The sequence below is a fragment of the Talpa occidentalis genome, unplaced genomic scaffold (assembly GCF_014898055.3).
Source record: "Talpa occidentalis isolate TD23 unplaced genomic scaffold, MPIMG_talOcc4v2.1 talOcc4.7, whole genome shotgun sequence".
Lineage (NCBI taxonomy): Eukaryota > Metazoa > Chordata > Mammalia > Eulipotyphla > Talpidae > Talpa > Talpa occidentalis.
The window spans coordinates 58,034,192-58,053,476 of record NW_023605083.1 but is presented as its reverse complement, the minus strand read 5'-3'; the positions used below and the strand labels follow the sequence as shown (position 1 = coordinate 58,053,476).

At 41.0% G+C, this 19,285-nt stretch overlaps 1 protein-coding gene across 2 annotated transcripts in view; it reads left to right on the top strand.

Annotated features, from left to right (window-relative positions):
• The first annotated feature begins 1,378 nt into the window (after positions 1-1,378).
• The window catches only part of ABCA1 (ATP binding cassette subfamily A member 1), a 117,059-nt gene continuing 99,152 nt past the window's right edge, over positions 1,379-19,285 (top strand). For both annotated transcript variants that reach the window (XM_054689633.1, XM_037495374.2), the window contains exon 1: positions 1,379-1,696. The gene's annotated coding sequence lies outside the window, so the exon portion shown is untranslated. The remainder of the gene's footprint in view (positions 1,697-19,285) is intronic.

Below are 19,285 nucleotides of genomic sequence, written 5' to 3'. Positions count from 1 at the left end.
TGAAAAAATGGAGGCAGAAAGTTGTAGATCATGTGGTTCAGTCAACTATGACATCAAAACCCAGTGTCATGTCTAAGATCCCAGGCAAGAGGGAACCCTCTTCTGGGCTTTAGAAGGCTTGGCTTTGGTCCTCTTTAAACTCCATCCATTCTAAGGGTATATATAGTCCCTGGGGCCAAAAGGCCACACCATTCAGAGTGATGGGTACCTGGCACCCCAGAATTCCTTGCCCTCGGCCCCTAAATGAATTTCTAGCACCTGCATGGGCCTCTTCATTGGATTTGTCCTGAGTGACAAAGACACTGATGTGTGCACATGAGCACAAGTTGTGGCCCAGAGGTGCCTTTTGCCTGTACTATAGAGAGAGCTTGCACATCTGGGAGGTCATATGCACACAGTGGGGGCCAGCTCTCCTATCCCATCACATTCCTGCTAAAACTCAGAGTGTGAGTTCACACTCAGAGTGTGAACCTGCCCTTTAAGCTTACGTCAAGGTTTCTTTGTCAAGGTAGGAGACATTTATTTTACAATCTGTTGGCTTGGCTTAAAATTTAAATAGATATGTGGCCACATTTGTACTCATCTCTGCCCCTCAAGTGCTATGGGTGGGCTTGTTCTTGATTGTCAAAGCCAAAGTCAGCTGAAGAACTGGAAGGGCTATATAATTTTACAGAACTGAGATGCTCTAGCTGCACTTTGCACGTCTGTAGAAGCCCTATGTATTTCTCAGTAGGCTGCCAGCCAGTATAATGAAAAAGAAAATGGAAATTTTTTTTTTTTTTTGGTGGCCTCTCTTTTCCTCCCAGTTTACAAAAGGGATAGAGCAAGACGCTTTTCCAGGGACCTGGCAGGCACAGGTTGGGCGTCCCAAAGGCAAGAGGCAGCCTAATGAATACCAAAGTAAAGGTTTGGGTGGGAAACAAACACAACCAGTTATCTAGAGGTCCACCTTACCCCCCGCCCACTGGGCCTGCCAAAGGAAGGAAAGACTAAAGGATTGGCGTCCGGAAGGGTTTCAGCCTAGCGTTTTTGTCTTCCCACCTCATCCCTCGACTGAGTAAATTAACAAAGGGAAAAATTGCTGAAAGCCATAGTTCAGAGGAAGCAATTTCCGCTAGTGCCGCCGGCAGCTCAGAATGTGGCCAGAAAGGCAGTCCCCGGCGCAGCCCCAAGCCTGGCATTTCCCATTTGCCGTGGGCGCAGGCCCCGGGAGGGGGGCAGGGGGCGCGGATCCTGGACCTGGCAAAGCCGGGAGCACCCCCTGCCCCGGGTTCTCCGCCTCCAGCCCTGCCGGGAAGTGCTGGACGTCGCCGGTTTAAGGGGCGGGCCGCGGCTCCACGTGCTTTGTGCGGAGTGACTGAACTACATAAACAGAGGCTGGCGAAGGGGGCGGGGAAAAGGGAGAGAACAGGCTTTGACCGATAGTAACCCCTGCGCTCTGCTCAACCGAATCTATAAAAGGAACTAGTCCCGGCAAAAACCCCGTAATTCCAAGGAACAGTGAGTGGGGCTGCAACCCGCCGAGCCGAACCGACGCCTGTGCCCCAGTGCAGGTGGGCAGGGCTGGGGGCGCCGCTGGACCTGCCCAGTCGGAGCCACTTTCCCCGGGCGTTTTGCTCTTTTTTTCTCTCCCTTCTCCAGAAGGGGTTTTCAAAGGGTCGGGGAAAAGAGACGCAAACACAAAAGTGGAAAACAGGTAAGAGGCTTTCCCTTGTCTTGAGCGTTATTGTTTTGTTTCGGAACCGAGGAAGCTTTGCGAGGCGCTGGGTTTCCGGGACTTTGGTCCGAAAACTCACACCCCCACCTCTTGCACAGCAAATGAGGCTGGGGCGGCTTTAATCTTGGCCGGGGGGTGGGTTGTGGGGGAGAAGGACATTGTGAGACGAGCTCTGGCGACCCTCAGACGCGGCGCTCGGGGCTCGGGGCTCGCCGGGCGCTGGAACCCGTGGAGCATCCCAGTGTGGGGACCGGGGCGCACTACCTCGGGCTCAGCGGGGTCGAGGGCTCCCGAGTGTGCTGGGAGCGCTGCTGCCGGAGTGGGGAGAGTGGCAGGTCCAGCTTCGAGCTTTTCTCTTTGTTCGGAAGCGCCCGAGAGCTGAAAACCCTTCTGTCTGCGGGTCAAACAGCGACCACCGCACTAATGCCAGGACTTAGTCCCCACCCAGTTCTTAAGAAGCTGTGTTTGCTTTGACCGGGGACTCGACTGTGTGCACCTCCAGACTAGAGCGGCGCTTTCTTACTGTCCAAAAACTCGAGTAGGAGGTGTGCCAAACAGGGTCCCTGGCTTTATTGCTGGCTTGAGACCTCGGGGGTTTTGTTTGACCTGGGGGACCTGCCGAAGGTTTCCCGGCGCTCACCCAAATTGGCGCAGCGGGAGGCGAGTTTTGTTCTTTTTAAAAACAAGACTTAGAAAGAGATCCTGCGGAAACCTGAATTTAAAGTGTGCATCCTCCCTTTTTGCCCCCCGCATCTTCCTGCCCTGCGCTGCTGATCTGTAGCGGCTGCCTTAGACCGGCCAGAGATGGGGAGGCTGAGCAGAGATGGTGCAGAGTAATGACCGGGAGTAACCCCGGCGGGCGGTGCAGAACTAGGAGCTCCGCCGCCGGGTTGGGCTCCGCGGTGGGGGTTGGGAGGGCTGGGCGCGGGTTGCCATTGGCCCCGGGGGACTGACCCGCAGCGCCTCCTGGCCGGGCGGCCTGGGAATCGTCGGGTAGCCAGATTGTGGCCTCGCTTTACCGGGTGTTGTCGCTCCGGGGTTCCGACTGAGATCGAGGAAGAGGGATAGATGCAGACTAGGAGGAAAGCTGGACGATCAGGCGAGAGGCTGGCTGGTGGTCTTCTGTTAGCTCATTTCTCGAATGGAGACTTTTGAGAAATATGAATGTTTTGGGGACGTGGTTCCAGGGCTGTGTATGGGTGCTTCTTTTTCAGCAGTTATCATGAAGAGGCAATAAGCAAGATTTTAAAAAATGGAAAGAAAAGCTTCTGGTGTTGGAGGTACTTCCAGCATGACCCTCATCTTTTGCAGCGCTGATATCAACTTTCAAAGCCCAAGACTTTTTCAATGCCATCTCACAGGGAGTGGGTGGTATATATATTCATATAGTAGGGGACACATTCTGATATTAAAAAAAATCAGCAAGTCATTTTTTAAGGTTGGATTCTCACACCTTCCCCCCGCCCCCCTGCTCCCCCAGACCTCCTCCCCCCATACACCAAAAGCTTCTGGCAAAATTTTCCAGGTTCATAGGAGGAGTCTTACTGGTGCACTTAACAGTATGGAATCCAAACTAAGTTTTAATCTTCTTTTCAGCTACAACTCAAATACCAATGAAAAAGTACTTCATTTCACATCTCTCCTTTTACTTAAGTTTTTTTTTTTTTCTCCTCACACCTACTACAGAACTAATGGAGGCCTTCTGTTCATATCATTCTCTTGAGCCACTTCTCCCAAATCAAAGAAAGTGTGAAAGCATGGAGAATGTAGTGGAGTACAACCTCTTCAGATAGCATGATAATTTTCAAGTACAGTTTCCATTGCTATTCTGTTCCCCCAGGGCTCCTGTAAAGTATTAAGATAATTAGTGGAGTTTGGGGAAACTATTGGATTCAAGAGCAAATCAGTATCTACCTGAGAAAAAGCAATAGAATCAGAGTGACCAGCATCCATGGTAACCACTGCCCATTTAAATGATAAGAACTGCTAAGTCGGTGGTAAGATTAATCACAAGTACCCTGGCAGGTACAGAATGACCTAACTGTGTCTGATTGTGAGGGAGATGCTGTGATACATGTTTCCTCTGTAGGTGAGATTTGAAATCTCAACCCTTACAAGTATTTCTGTTTACACTTAAGTAGGCTTTTAGACACATATGTCTAATAATAATAATAATAATAATAATAATAATAATAATAATAATAATATGTTTAGGGCCTCCCTGGTGGCGCAAGGGGTTAAGAGTCAACCTGTGAGGCTGTCTGCAGCCTCTGCAGCACAGATTTGATCCCCAGCCAGGGAGCTACCCACATGGCGCAACAGACCTCTCCTGACTCACCTGCTGCTCCCTTCAGCAGTGTACTTTGGTAGAGCTGCCTGTTCTGTTCCCCACTCTGTCTCTGGTGAGTCCTCTCATTCCCCGCACCTCTGGCATATGCCCTAGCTCTTGTATGTATAAATAGATAAATCTTAAAAAAAAATGTCTAAATAGACATGGTTTGACTTAGGGCATATTGACAGTTCACGGGAGACAATGATCATTCTAGGATTAGAAAAGGGTGGTGAGAGCATGGTTTTTCAACCTTTTTTCATGGTTGTCTCAATGCAAATATTATTAAAAATAAATGAAGTGGAATGAAATTCAGCAATGCAGTTTATTACCTTCTGCAGTTTTTATCTTCCATGGAAAGAAGTTAGAATTTTTTCCATTTCTATTTTTTTGAGATCTTCCCTCCCATAAACCAAGTGGCTTATACTGTATTTGCAGCCATCACCATTTGTTAATATGTTAATTTTTATCTCTTAAAATAATTAAATGGACACTGCCTTAATCTCTTTAATTATCAGCCTTTTGTGTATCTTGGAAATATCAATAGAAATAATGTTTTGCAGTTCTAAATAAAATAACCTGAAATCGAAATACATTTTTATTTACTATTTGAATATTAATGAAATAATGCAAGTATAAGGCTCTTATGGTCAGTTACTCCAATATCAAATTTTATTTTTATTGATTGATTGATTGATTTATCACTGTATATGATTTAGAGGAATAGGTTCACACCTCCTCAGATCCCAGCATTACATTTTAAAAGATCTTTTTGAAAATTTATTTTAACCATTCTAAAAGAGGACCTGCACTGAGACTCTCCTCAGATCTGCATGTGGAAATAATCATAAATGCCTGTCATTGCAATGTTTATTTAGTAGACACTACTCCAGTACCATTCTGAATACTAATTAAATCTTCATGACAAACTCATTTGTTTTCCCTGTTTTACACATTAAGAAACTGAGAGGTAAACTCACTTGTCCTGGCCCACACCTTGCAAGTGGCACAGCTGTTTGAACTCAGCCAGCAAATTCCAGTTATACACCTTTCCCCTAAGCAATCCCCCCCTCCCCTAAACATTGAAGTGGTACAATTTAAGCCATTGGGACCAGGGGATTTTCCAAGGGTGCTGCCTTTGTTCTGGAACATTAATCTGTTATAATCCTTATCAGAACCTGCAGTCCATATCATAATTCTCTAATTATCTCCAGCTTGTTAGGACTTGACTACATAGGGATTGCAACACTACAAAAGGCCCATCGAGAAAATATATACAACTCTAATTTCTTTACTTGGCTTAAAATGGAAACTTTACCGTTGCTTCAGCTAAAAATTTGTGAGTAGTTCTGTGATGTCAATATGTTTTCCGATGTGATGCATAGATAGATACATGGAATGATGAGAGTAATTGATGGTAAAAGTATAAGGAACAAAAGAAAAGGGGATGAGGCCTATTAGTTTAGCTGTCAGTCTTAACTTTGGTGAATTTTTGTTTTATTATTGGTTATAATACAGTATGTTCTCTCTTCTATCCCTAATTGTATTGTGGACCCTAGGAAATAAGCTATTTCTCTGTTTATAGCCATTTCTGTCTAGGGATGAAATTTAGTTTGAAGGTGAAACCAAATGCAGTTTCAAAATCTGAAATAGGATGAGAATTTTTTTCTTATTTAATTCATATGGCTGACTAGAAACAAACTCTTCTTGGTAAAAGCAGTTACATTTATTGTTGATTTACTGTGTGCTGGATGTTGTTTTAAGCATTTTATATGTAATAATGCCGCTCATTTTCAGGAGAACTACATAAGATGGCTAGTCTCATTACAGTCACTTTACAGGTGGGGAAACTGAGGTATAGATGGGTTAAGTAGCCTGATCATGGAGTTTGTTGATAGGGAAGCTGCATCCCAGGCAATTTGGGTTTTCATGAATTTACCACTATCAGGGTAAATAAGGACTTTGTCTAAATATCAAAGTTTTGACAAATGAAAATACTAGCAAAAGCATAGTGATTCTCCTTTTTCAATTGTATGTATTCACTGGATAAGATGTTAGAGAGTACATTTTAGAACTATAGGAAGTCAGAGAGTGAAAACCTCTGTGAATACAAAATTGTTTTCAGATAGAGCACTGGGTTGCTCTGCATTTCATTGAGACCATAAGCCATATCAATACAAAGAACATTCACTTAACAATAGAGGTGCCTCAGAATTGGTACCTAAAACAAAATTAAGTTTCAAATCCTGTCTTTTTCCATTTTGTGAAAGAAACTTTGGTACAAAATGTCTCTACCTTTTGAAAACCTGCTTTAAGACTGATTTAAATACTATCTTTCTCATGAAACTCTCCTGCATTCACTCCTCCCTGCCAACAGTGAATTAAATTAGTTATCCCCTTCCTTTTGTTCCCATAGGATTTGGGTTACAGCACTGTTCATAACTGTGTTTTCTGTTATAGTTAGCATTTATCTGTCTTCATCTTGAGTGTATGCTTCTCCAGGAGGGGGGCTTTGATTTATTCTTTCCAGTCCTTAATTCAACCCTGATATGGAAGGATATCAATAAATGCTGACTAGAAGAAGTTTAAAAGAGAGAATGGGAACCTCATGCTTGTATCTGATATTCTGAGAGACTAATTAAGTTTTTCTGGGAACATTCCAGAAAAACTTCAGAAATAGAATTAGATGAGAAGTAACTGTAGTTAAGGTTAGGCTTATGAGCAAATTCAGTACCTACTTAACTTAGGCCAGCTTACTTTTTGCTGAATAAACAAAATGATTCTAGTTCACTTTTATTTCCCATTTTGAGGACACTGTGGTTTAAGAAAGTGTGTGATCTGTGACATTCCACATTCAAATACTTTAATTTTGCACATTCATTTTTTATTAGTAAGAATGACATCATGCACGAAGTAATTTAGAGAATTAAATACTTAACAAAGCACCCCAAAATAACCTTTAATGCATGGGATCTATGCTTTTACTCATTCTTTTCCGTGTTTGTTTAAAACTGCAAAACTTTCTATGCCAAATCCAACTTCCAAGAAGTATTTGGAAGTTAAAGCTAGTTTTATCGGGCTAGTTTTAAAGTCAAGTTTTTTTATGATAACTGGTATTTAATACACTACATTTCCTAGGAGGAAAGCTATATGTATGTGCGTATATATACGTGTGTGAATGTATAGGCATATATATATGTTATATATTAGTATATAGATGTTAATTGGTATATGTAATATATGATCAATCAGTGGTTGTCATTTTTTTTTGGGGAGAGAATTACTGACTCCCTTGAGAATTAGTGAAAGATCTGGATCCTCCAGGAAAAATATACATAGGCATGTACACTGAACATTTTACATATAATTGTATTTTGATTTAATTATTAATTATTTATTTTTTTCTTTTTAAAGATTTACTTTTGCATGCAAGAACTGGGGTATAGCCCAGAGGTGTCTGTGGGGGGTAGTGGTGAGAGGATTCACCAGAGACAGAGTGGGGAACAGAACAGGCAGACTGACTGAAATACCCTGCTGAGGGGAGCAGCTGGCAAGTCAGGAGAGGTCTGCTGCACCATGTGGGAAGCTCCCTTGCTGGGGAATGAACTCATGCTGCAGAGGCTGCGGACAGCCTCGCAGGTTGTGTCTTAACCCCTTGAGCCACCAGGGAGCTCCTAATTATTTATTACATGTAACTTTTACATGTAAATACAGAAACCACTAACAGGTCATGTGCTTTTGGGCTATTTCACTTTTATGAGATTTCAATTCTTGGTTTGTGAAATGGAAGAGGTTGAATTACATATATGAGTCTTAAAGAGCCCTTCCAGTTTTTAAGTTCTCAATCTCTAGGGTGGTATTTAGGAGAAAGGATGATCCTTTGATTGAAGTTACCCAGAGATACGTCCTGTGGAACACACATAGCATTAATGTAACAGGGTGTGCAGATTTTGAGAGGTAGAAAGGTGAAAGGAATGCCCAGGGAACTCTTACAAGCTTTGTCAGAGAGAATAATGATGGAAAAAAAGGAAGATGATGGGAGGAAAGGACCGAAGAGGAGAGAAAGCATTAAAGTTGCCTATAGGTAAAGACTTGAGTCACAGAATCAAAAGGTGACTCCTCAGAAATGCAAAGGAGGAGGAGTTGGTTCTTTTCAGTAAATTTAAACAGCACAAACATGATTAGTGAGAGCAGTGAGACACTGTCTCTGTCTTCTACTCACCAGTTGGGAAATCTCTCAGAAATAAAATATTCATTTGGATTATCCAGCCTGGACATCTCCATTTTGAATACAGGATTTAAATTGCATCCTGTTAAGCCAATTGTGATGAGAGGAAAGCTAACAACTTCTAAGAATCGTCATCCAAGAAAACAGTGTCAGTGCCTGCTTTAGGATGAGAATTGGATCAATCTTATTAGGACATTTCTAAATATTTTGAAAGATTCTTATTGAGGGTAGGCAGGTAAGACATAAAGATTTCTGAAGTGTTGTCCTGAGTTTGTTGTTTTAGAGTTCATAATAGATTAGGGACTTGAAGGAAGAAAGGAACAAGATGGAGGCTAGAAGCTGCTAAGGAATTGTTTTGGTTTCATATCCCGATTTACATTTGCTCTGCAAAATTCCTATTGAATTCTAGATTGGGAATAATTGTTTTTGCCAAGAGTCAAGCCAAGTTTGTTTTGTTGAAGAAGCAGGTCCCTAAGGGGATAGCAGCTTGAAATCAATTGACTCTGGTATTTAGATGATACAAGTTTGACATAAAGTCAACACTGATAGAAACAGCATCTTCCCTTGGAGAGGCAGAGAGAAAGTGAAGACCCAAACTAATGAGTATTGATCGACCTATAGACTCTTCTCCATTCCTAAATGAAGGGTTTTGGGAAAAGGTGGCAGTTTACCTTAGCTTGAGTGAGATATTGTCTCTGTTATTGGAAGAGTATGTATCTCAATTGAGTATGTTCCTATACCCAAAATAGCATTAAACTGAAATTCATTTGTTCAGCAAATATTTATCAAACACCATATAAATTACTCAGTGGTGAATAAGAGGCAAGACTTTAAGCCTCTGCTATCACTAATGAACATTAGGGCCCTCCTAGACTGACTTGTTTTCACAGCTTTGTTCCAGATAAGAGATATACTTAGGGAGATTCTCATTGGTGTTTAGCACTTAGTATAATTCGGTCAGTATTTGTTAAATTAATCTTCCTCTGTAGGTTTTTCTCTTTCCTCTGGCTTCTGTAAAGAACCCTTCCAGCTACCCTTCTTATTGTGTCTGGAATTTCATATTCATCCTTTGTTTGCTTTTGTTTGCACTGTACCCTCTAGTCATATTTATTTTACCCATCAACTGTGAATAGATGAGAGTACCATGTGCGCTAGGGCTTCCTCCAATCATGGCATTTAATTGTCACTGTAATACTATGATAGGCAGCCTTTTTTTTTTTTTGGGACCCTTGCGGGTGGCCAGGGAACAAACCTGCACAGCAGAGGCTGCGGACAGCCTCGCAGCCCAGCGCTCAACCACTGCACCACTAGGGGAGGCCCTGATCGGCAGCTTTTAAGCCAGTTGGATTATTTAAATTGACTCACATTTTTGATATCATTTATTTTTTAAAAAATTAGCCTTATATTAATCCTCTAAATCGAAAATGGGCATTAGTTGTCACAGTAGAAGGTACTTTAAACAATTTTAGAATGAACAGTTTTTCTTAACTGTCTATAAACTTGGTTTCCTAAGGTGTTGACTCAGACTTGCTCTCACTTTGATGAAAAGGGAAATTAGCATGTGTTAAAGAGGTGTTGAAGACCAAAGACTCTCCTTAATGTCATGAAAAGTTTATACAGGCTAAATAAGTAGTGAAAAAAACAAAATTTTCTCATGTGATTCAATCTTTACTACTGTTTCCATTTTCTGAAATCTAGGTACCTCTACAATTCATCCCTAATAATTCTCCCATATTTGGGGAAATACCGAGGTCATCTTATTTTTCAGATGTTATACCTAATATAGGGAGAAGTAACTCAGGTCTGTCATATATTTTGCTAATGGCAGAGCAGAGATTCAAACTCTGATACCCATGTCTCTTGCAGAAGACCATCTGTTGCAGCCTCTTTATCATAAGGATTTATTTTCTATTCTGTGGCGCAAAGTGGTAGAGTGACTTACCTAAATTCACTCCCCAGCTGTCATTAACTGGAAATTAAGATCTTGGCCTCTTACCTTTTTAATCCAGGCTTCTGACTGCTCTTCCAGAATTTAGGGTAGTGTCCTTTTAGGAGACGTGGAAAAAACTGTCTATAAATTTCTATCCTTTTCAGCTTAAATTGGAGTCTGAATCCTTGTATAATGTACTGGACTCCTTTATTTATTTTGTCTGTTTGGTCTAAATTGAATTTTAAGGGGGCTTCCAACTGGATTTCTCTCTCAAAAATTGCTCTTTAGTTGGGAGGGAATCTACACAGAAGTCCTGAATATGGAGGCACTCTCCTAGGGACTATTTCCTTTATGCAAAAGTACAAGACACCAGGCTAAATTCGACTGGTTAAGATTAATTGTTAACATCTGATTGTAATTCTGAGGCAACCAGAAGGGGAAGATAGTGAAATAGGGTTTGGGGAAGGGGCCCATGGAGCATGGTGGAGGATTATTGGGGCAATGGTGGTGGGCATAGTGTGAAGATATGCATTTGTGGAGGTTTCAATTTGTAATCCCCACAGATACATCAACCTAAGTCAACTGTACCTCAATAAACATAATTTAAAAAGAAAAACATAGGTTAATTTTGATTAAAGGCTGGGTGTTTTTGTTTTTACACTAATGATTGTGTTCATTGTAAGGACCTTGAGTTCAAGATAAAGAACGTCTTTGGTCAAGTGGTGTTTATTCAGTTGCTTGTTTTGTGGCAGGATTTGCAAATTTAGCAGTGTTGGTGCTATTTTCCAGTTTCTGGCTCCAGTCACATTTCACGTGGTCACAGTGTGGCTTTAAATTATGTATATTTTTACATTATTCTTTCTTTGTGTATAATGTCTGCTTTTTCCTCTCAGGTTTAGTCCCCGTAAAATTCCCACTATCAATTCACTTGTGCACCATCTCCATAGTCCCTTGTGCTCTTCCCTCCCCTGTTTTGATCCCTCTTCCCTCTCCCCTGCACAATGCCTCTGATTTATAGTTGTCTGTTAATTTTTTTGATTTATTATAATTTTTTTTCCTGATGCCTTATTTTGTTCACCTATATTCCTCCTAAAAGTGATTTGTGAAAATCTCAATGACAGTAGCTCTTTCTAGAAGGATTACTCAGAGTCATGAAAATATCAGAGTAATGCAGATCCATATCCTCTGGGAAGATTCTGCCAAACCTCAAATAATGGAGTTCCTTTTGACATCCTTAGGTCTAACATCCTTAGGTTTTTGTTTTTCAGAATCACAAGTATATGTATTTAAACTTGTGATCTCACTTCTCTCTCTCTTGCCCCCTCCCCCTTAATTTAGTAAGAAAATTATCGAGAGAAGAGAAGTTTGCTTATAAAGTTGGGAGGGCAGGGTTTGGGCCCTGGGCCAATGTGCCTGTCCTGGAACCCAGACTAGATTTTACCTACCCAGTCACCAAGTTACAGTAACAGAGGCATCTGGGACTGAAGCCTGCGTTACCTCAAGCTCTGGCTTGGTAGAGGGTTCATTCTAGAGAATTCTGTAGGCTTGACTACATGAGCTGTGGGCTAGAACTGGACAAGAGCTTGGAGATTAGATAACTTAGTTTGACAAAAGTAAAAGGAATAGAGTATTGAGGTGGAGAAATTGCATCCAGGTGTTCATGGAGTGAGTTCTTGACTTGAACCTCTGCATTTAGAGTTTTAGGCTTCTGCTCAAAGCTGACATTCTTGTTTGGGGTTGAATCCCTAGGGAGTTGTTCTTATTACTGGCATGTTCATGGGGGTTCTAGAAGTCTCAGTCTGGCAAATCACAGATTATTTGCTCACATGAAGTCAAAAAATGAAAATGAATGTCCTTCCCAACAAATTAGAGCAGCTTTGAGAGAAAACAAATTAAATGCACTCCTGCTGCTTGAACTTGTGTTTCTTTGAACACAGCTGGAAATTTTATCATGGTTTTGGTCTTTACTTTAAATGAAATTTCTGATTTGTTGCTGTAGTAAACCTGCTCTCTGTATCTGTTCTCACCCCCGAGGTCTGACTTCAGAGGCCTTCATACCACAAATATTTATGGAGCAACAATTCATACTGAATACTGGACATAGAATAAGATGTTGAGACACAGCTGCTTGCTGTGCGTAGCTTACAATTTAGCAGGGACCACGCGGTTACTTGATAACCTAGAGCAGCCTGTAGAGAGCGCTGAAAAGATGGAGAAATTGTAAGGCCCAGGCTGCATGTAGGTAATGAACAGAGTTGGGGAAGTGGGTCCAGGTGCTGAAGACAAGGAAGAAGGCTCAGTGTGCCTGTTTGGGGGACAGCTAGGGGACCTTCATGATGTGGAAAGAATAGTGTGGGTGAGGGTCCCCCAGAGGAGAGGGGCTTTTATAGTAAAACAATGGCATAAATGGTGCCAGGATATTACCTGTCCCACTGAGTTGGGCACTGGAGAGTGCTCTAGGTTACCCTGGAACACTTTTGGGAGAAATAATGTCTTAGGTGGACAAAGAAAAGAGAAGAGAGATTCCTTTAATAAACTGCTCCCTCTTTGTTTTACCCTGTGAAGTCAGTAACACTAATCATTATACTAGCTACTGTTAACTGAATTCTTAAGTTGTTCCAGGAACTGGCTAAATGTTATTTAATATACCTTATTAGCTCTATCTTTTGGAGGATACAGGGATTCTTGAAACCTAGGGTCCCAGAGCAGAATCAGGATTCAAACCCCACTTTCACTCACTCTAAAATCTCCCTTCTTTCTAATGGGTCAGTTAATTTAAGAAAATGAAAGAGTTAAGGATGTTTGGGGGAGTTTGCTGCCTAGTAAATAGGCCCAAAGGAAGGGGAAGCTAGTGAAGGATTTGAGTTTGTTTGTCCTCCAAGTCCTTTGAGCAGTTTTGTAAAAATAAACCTTTTAATCTGGGAGAAGGTCGAACATCTGAAGTTGTTGATCCTTCAGCCAAACCAAATGGTTTTTGCTGATAAAGTCACTAGGCCGTTTCTCCTAAAATTTTCTTGGAAAACTCTACTACAACAGGGAACATTGACCAATCTAATTTTTCAGCAAATAAAGAATTGCTCATGAAGACCTACTTGTTTGTGTTTCAAAGTGCAGGTGTTTATGATTTCAGTGGCCCCTTCTTGGCAGGTCCCCCTAATTTTGCCATTATGATTGTGGCTGAAAATTTAAAAATTTTTTATGTGACATATAATATTGACAAGTTTATTTCTTCTCTAGGGGAAAGGTTCTTCTTTCCTATGTGCCGTACGTACTCCAAGAGAAAAAGCAAATAGTTGTGTTTGCTGAAGTCTTCCTTTGAAGATTGCCCTGTGTTTGTTTAGTGGAAATCAGCAGGGGTAGAGAGGCTATCTCTAGCATTTTGTTAGAATTTCTTTTAATTTTACAATGAAGAAACAAGAACTTGGGTGTAGGACAGATTTCCTTTCAGAAACTCTGGCTCTTGACAGTCTTAGAAGTCCTGAGACAGTCTTATCTGGTTGCAACTGGAATGTCGAGCGTGATAAATAGGATCTTTGCTTATACAAATATCAGTGACCTGGTAGAAATAGATGTAAGTAAACTTTTTGAGTTTCCTTTCAAACAGAATTGTTCACAGCATGAGGAAGTATGCTTCTAAGTGGTTAGATTTGTGATTTTCACAAATGTCTTATCTCAGTTTTTCTGTATTCACTTTATAGTCCTTATTTTGAAAATCAGCTATTCTAGGAAATTGAATATATATTTGGGAGTAAAAGTAGAGTATACAGTTATCAATAAATTTATTATTACTAATAATAATGTAAATGATTTGGTACTTTTAAAAAGTCCCCGTTATGTATTGTTAGAGTTGATAAAATTCACTGGATCTGTATTTTTAAAATGGGAAGTATAATAGAATGATAGCCTCTTCTAGAATGATAGAATGTCTTCCTTTTATCCTTGACTTTTATCTTGGAGCATTGCTTTTATCTTTATCTCCTCAAATTTGAATATTACAGTGGTATAGTTTAAGTAGGAACACAATTTCAGAGGTGGGTAAGTAACAACCCCTGGCCTTTCTGCAGGCAGAATTCTAAGGGTCTAATAGCAACTATGGGAAGTTTTACTGAAATTGTGGGTTTACAGAATTTTGGGGGAACTCGAGGGAGTAGAATTTAGGGACCAGCAAGATGATCTTAATGGTAGAGAGCCCAGTAGCATCTGGAGGCCAGAAATTAAACTGGGACAGTCAAATCAGTTTCAGGCTTAAAAAAGCTGTGGTCAGTCTGGGCGAAATCACTAGATGACTTGAAATCCTCTCTCACCACCACCACCACAGCCATGTCCTATCTTCTATCATAGTTTAGTGATCCTCTTTCAGCCTGGTCTTCAGACGGCCACCTCATTAGCCTTTTCCCCTGAATGTGGCTACTGATTCAAGAGCCATAATGCTAATAAAGGCAGATCTCTTCCAAAGCAGGCATCCTCTGTTGAGCTTACAAGTTTCATATCCTAATTTTACAGGACCTTCCACGTCTCTCTGGAGAATATATGCATAAACAGCTGTGATTCCTGCTTTTGCATCAACATCTCATGAATAGGCAATCAGTTGAGCTTTAGCACCAACATATTTTTAATTCATATGTGATATAGTTAAATCCTGTCTTAAATCTACTTACTGCTTTGTAGGTTAGTGGTGAGTTACTTATTGTTATACCACACCTACAAATCATCAGGAGGGGTACTGATTGTTACAAGTTTCAACTGTTGTCCTACTCCTGATAACTATTTGGACATTTGTCTAACAAACCAGACTACACACACATGCACCTACTTATTTTAAAATTGTAGAAATAGCTGTCATAAAACTATTGCTTTTGAAGGATAAAAATTAGTTGCTGGCTACGCATATGAACAGTTCCAATAGAACTCTTAAGAAAAATGCGTTGAGAACAATAAAGAGAATTGTAGGAGAAATAATTGTAGTGGGAAGGGCCATGTATCAGTTGTTGAAAAAGTTATTTGTTGAGAAACCTGTGGACCACCTCGAACTATAGGGGGTGACTCTGGGCATATCACTTGCTTTCCCAGGACCCCAGCTTCTCTATAAGAGAAGTGGTGGTGGTGGGGTCGCCTAAATCTCATTAGATTCTGACTGTTGATAGAACAGCAGCTGAGAATGGTCTTGTGAAAGGTTGCCCTCTTCTCTCTAGAGGGACTGACTTCTCTTCTCCAGTGGGCGATGGTGCTTGTGAGGTTTCTGCCTGAAGATTGTTCTCCACTGGAGATTGATGGGAGTTCAGCCCTAAAGCTGGAGGATATGGCCTCACATGGATGCTGTGTTCTTGCAGGAAGGACAAAGACCAACAAACTCTTCTATTACTGCACTAACTAAGACTCTCTGGTAGCAGTGCAAACACGTGCACTTTCCCCTCCATTACATTTCTTTTTTTAAATTTTATTTTTTAATTTTTTTTAAGATTTATTTTATTTATACAAGAACTAGGGTACAGGCCAGATGTGCGGGAAGGTGAGAGGATTCACCAGAGACAAAGTGGGGAACAGAACAGGCAGAATGACTGAAATACACTGCTGAGGGGAGCAGCGGGCGTGACAGGAGAGGTCTGCTGCACCATGTGGGTTGCTCCGCAGCCAGCGGGGATCAAACTGGCACTGCAGAGGCTGTGGACAGCTTCACAGTGCTGCGCTCAACCACCTGCGCCACCAGGGAGGCCCCTCTCTTTTTTTTTTTGTTAAAGATTTATTTATTTATACAAGAACTGGGGTACAGGTCAGAGGCCAGGAGGGTGAGAAGATTCACCAGAGACAGAGCAGAGAGAAGAACAGGCAGACAGACCAAAAACATTGCTGAGGGGAGCAGTGAGCAAGACAGGAGAGGTCTGCCGCCATGTGGGTATCTCTCTGGCAGGCCGGGAATCGAACCTGTGCTGCAGAGGCTGCAGACAGCACCATAGCGCTGTGCTCAACCTTCTGTGTCACCAAGGAGGCCTCCTCTCATTACATTTCTGTCCACAGAATCAGTGTTTTAGAAGGCTAGAAGGTAGTCACGAGAATAGTTCCTGTTTTTCTTTTCACTTTGCCAGCTGGAGAATAACACAAAACCCTCCTACCTTGTCTATCTTTTTTTTTCAGCATGTCTTCCTCTTTTTCTCTCTTTTTTATTTCTTTTTTCTCTTTGAAACTTACTTGTGAAGCTCAAAAGGACCAAATGTTTTGGTGAGGAAGTGGGGATGGGGAGTGTGGCTTGTGCTGATTGAGGCCCTCTTTTCCCCCTTCAAGCCGTGCTTCCTGTGAACTTATAATTTTTTTCTTTTACTTGCAGCACTGAGTCTGGTAGGCATTTCAGGTTTTGGTATAGGACAAAGTGAAAATAATTGATAATCCCACCTCTCACTTGGGGCCCTATAATTTTTTTTGCCTTTTTAAAGTATATATTTATTAAAATAACAATGTGAATGTGAAAAAAAGACTGTAATGTCTGTATGTAAATATTTACTAGAAACAGTTAATTATAAAATATGGTATTTATCAATAGCAAACCTTGATAGTAAACTTATCAAGTCTTTAACTTGATAGGTTTGTGTAAACCAATGTTACAGCAATAAGAAATAATGCAATGAAAAAATAGAGGTTAATACATCTGACTTAAAATTTTATTTGGTGACACTTTTGTGGGCAGCATATGGTCTACTCTCTTACTTCAGTGTCCTAAATGTACTTTAGAAAGGAGTCACCCCTACATTTACTCTCTGTCCCGTTATTCTGCTTTATTTTTCTTCCTTATTCCTACCACTCAGTGCCATAACAACCCACTGTTATTTGTCTGTTTTTAACCTCCATTCTAGAATAGATGTCCTGGGAGAGCAGACACTTTGCCCCTTTTGTTCACAGCTGAATGTCTTGTGTCTAGAACAGTATCTGGCACATCAAAGGCTCTCAGTAAATATTGCTGTGGCTGATGTGAGTCTTGCAGAGTTAAGGTTGCTGTTGTTTGTTGAATGAATTAGTGGTGACTGTTTTACCTACTCTTCATCTTCACCTTCTTTAGGAATCAAAATAATTGACCTGTATACTAAGAAGTTTTATACTTTCCAAAGCATGATTGGACTTATGGGGTATGTTAATTATTATACTAAAAGGCAAGGTATTTGGGGGAGGGATCAGATTTATTAATATGTAATTTACATGCAGTTAAATTTACCCATTTTGAGTGCAGATTGATGAGTTTTGGAAAATAAATATTTTGAAAAATATTTATAAACCACTCTAGTCATGATATATAATATTTCCATCACTTCTTTGTAGTCTCTCTTGTACCCCACTTATAACCACTGGCAACCACTGATGTGATTTTTATCACTATCATTTTACCTTTCCAGAATGTCATATAAATGGAATCATATAGTATGTAGCCTTTTGTGTCTAAACTATTTCACCTAGCATAAGGCTTTTGAGATTCATCCACGCTATTGCATATATCAGTAGTATTCCTTTTTTATCACTGAGTAGTATTCTATTTTAATTTATTCACCAGTTGACAGATGTTGGGTTGTTTCCAGTTTTGTCTATTCCATATAAAGTTTCTAGAAACATCCACATACAGGTCTCTGTATGAACATAGGCCCTTATTTCTTTTGGGTAAATACCTAGAATGAAATGGTTGGGCTGTATTATAAGTTTGTGTATAACTACAAGAAAATGCCAAACTGCTTTACAAAGTGACAGTTTCATTTTTGCATTCCTACCTAAGAGAGACCTACTCCAGGTGTGAGTACTAAGATTGTATGAGAGTTCCAGTTGCTCCATGTACTTGCTAACATTTTGAAATTTAGCAGCTTTTGTAGGGGTTTAGTGGTATCTCATTTTTGGTTTCAGTTTGCATTTCTCTGCAACTAATGATGTTGAACACCTTTGCTTATTTGAGGTGATGTTTTAGCAGTCTTTTATACTCTGAAGATATTAAGAATTTTAAAATATCATTGGAATTGAAGGTGAAAATTTCCAAGGAAAATGGTTAAAGGTTTCAACAGTCACTTCTAGGTTCACACTATACAAGAGAAGGTTGGGTGTGAAAATGTTAAATTTTGGTAAAGAGTGATCCATCTGGGTGACGGATGGGTCTCATCAGACCTGGGACTTAAACAGATTTCATAATTCTGTTGGTGTTTATAGGAAGCCAATTAAGAATCAATTACAATTTCCCTGGTGCCCCAGAAGTCACCTGGAAAGCGCGGCAGTCCTCTGTGGCCTTCACAAGTGTGTTGTGGAAGCCCGCTGAACATAGAGCTCCCTCTGGGGACAATTTGTCTGAATCCATTAATCAAGCTTGAGAAATCAGTTACCACAGCTGCAGGAATGCTACCACCCTTAAACTGTGAAACCCCAATTTTCATGTCCATCTCTTAGTTAATTAATTTGAGCAGACATTCCCTGAGTGCTTACTATATACCAGGTACCATTTTGCATACCAGGGAAAAGAGCAACAAAGCAAATGGAAATGGCCCTGCCTGGACTTAGAATGTGGGAGAAACCTGCTGGGAAAAACTGAGGCTGCTGTGGGAACACCTACGAGGGACTCCTAACCCAGCTGTGAGTGCTGGGAGGGGATCAAGAAAGGAATGTGAGGGGAAAACTAAGGTTGTCAGAACTCCTAGAAAGTTTTTCAGCACAGGGTATACACTAGGAAACCCCAATAGTAGTAGAGAGGGAGGTCCATTCAATGCCTGCAAGGCATTCTCCAGGACTTCATTTAGGAGGTAGAGACATCAGGGTGAGGCCTGGTGAGGCTTAGACTTTATCCGAAGGGCAGTGGGGAACTGACAAAAGGTGTTATGTGGAGAAGTGTCTTATTTGGTTTTTGCCTTAGTCCAGTAACTCTACTTGTTTTGTGATAAATGGATGGCAGAGGGGCAAGACTAGAGGCAGGGAGACTGGCGAAGTGGCTTTGTGTTCAACCAGGATTGGAATGAGAGTGACCAATTCACTGGAGATGATTGGGTAGTGGGACCTTTCCAGCCAGTAACTGGAAATGTGTATAAGGGCAGAGTGGGTGTGCTACTAGCTTTGAAACATTGGGAAATC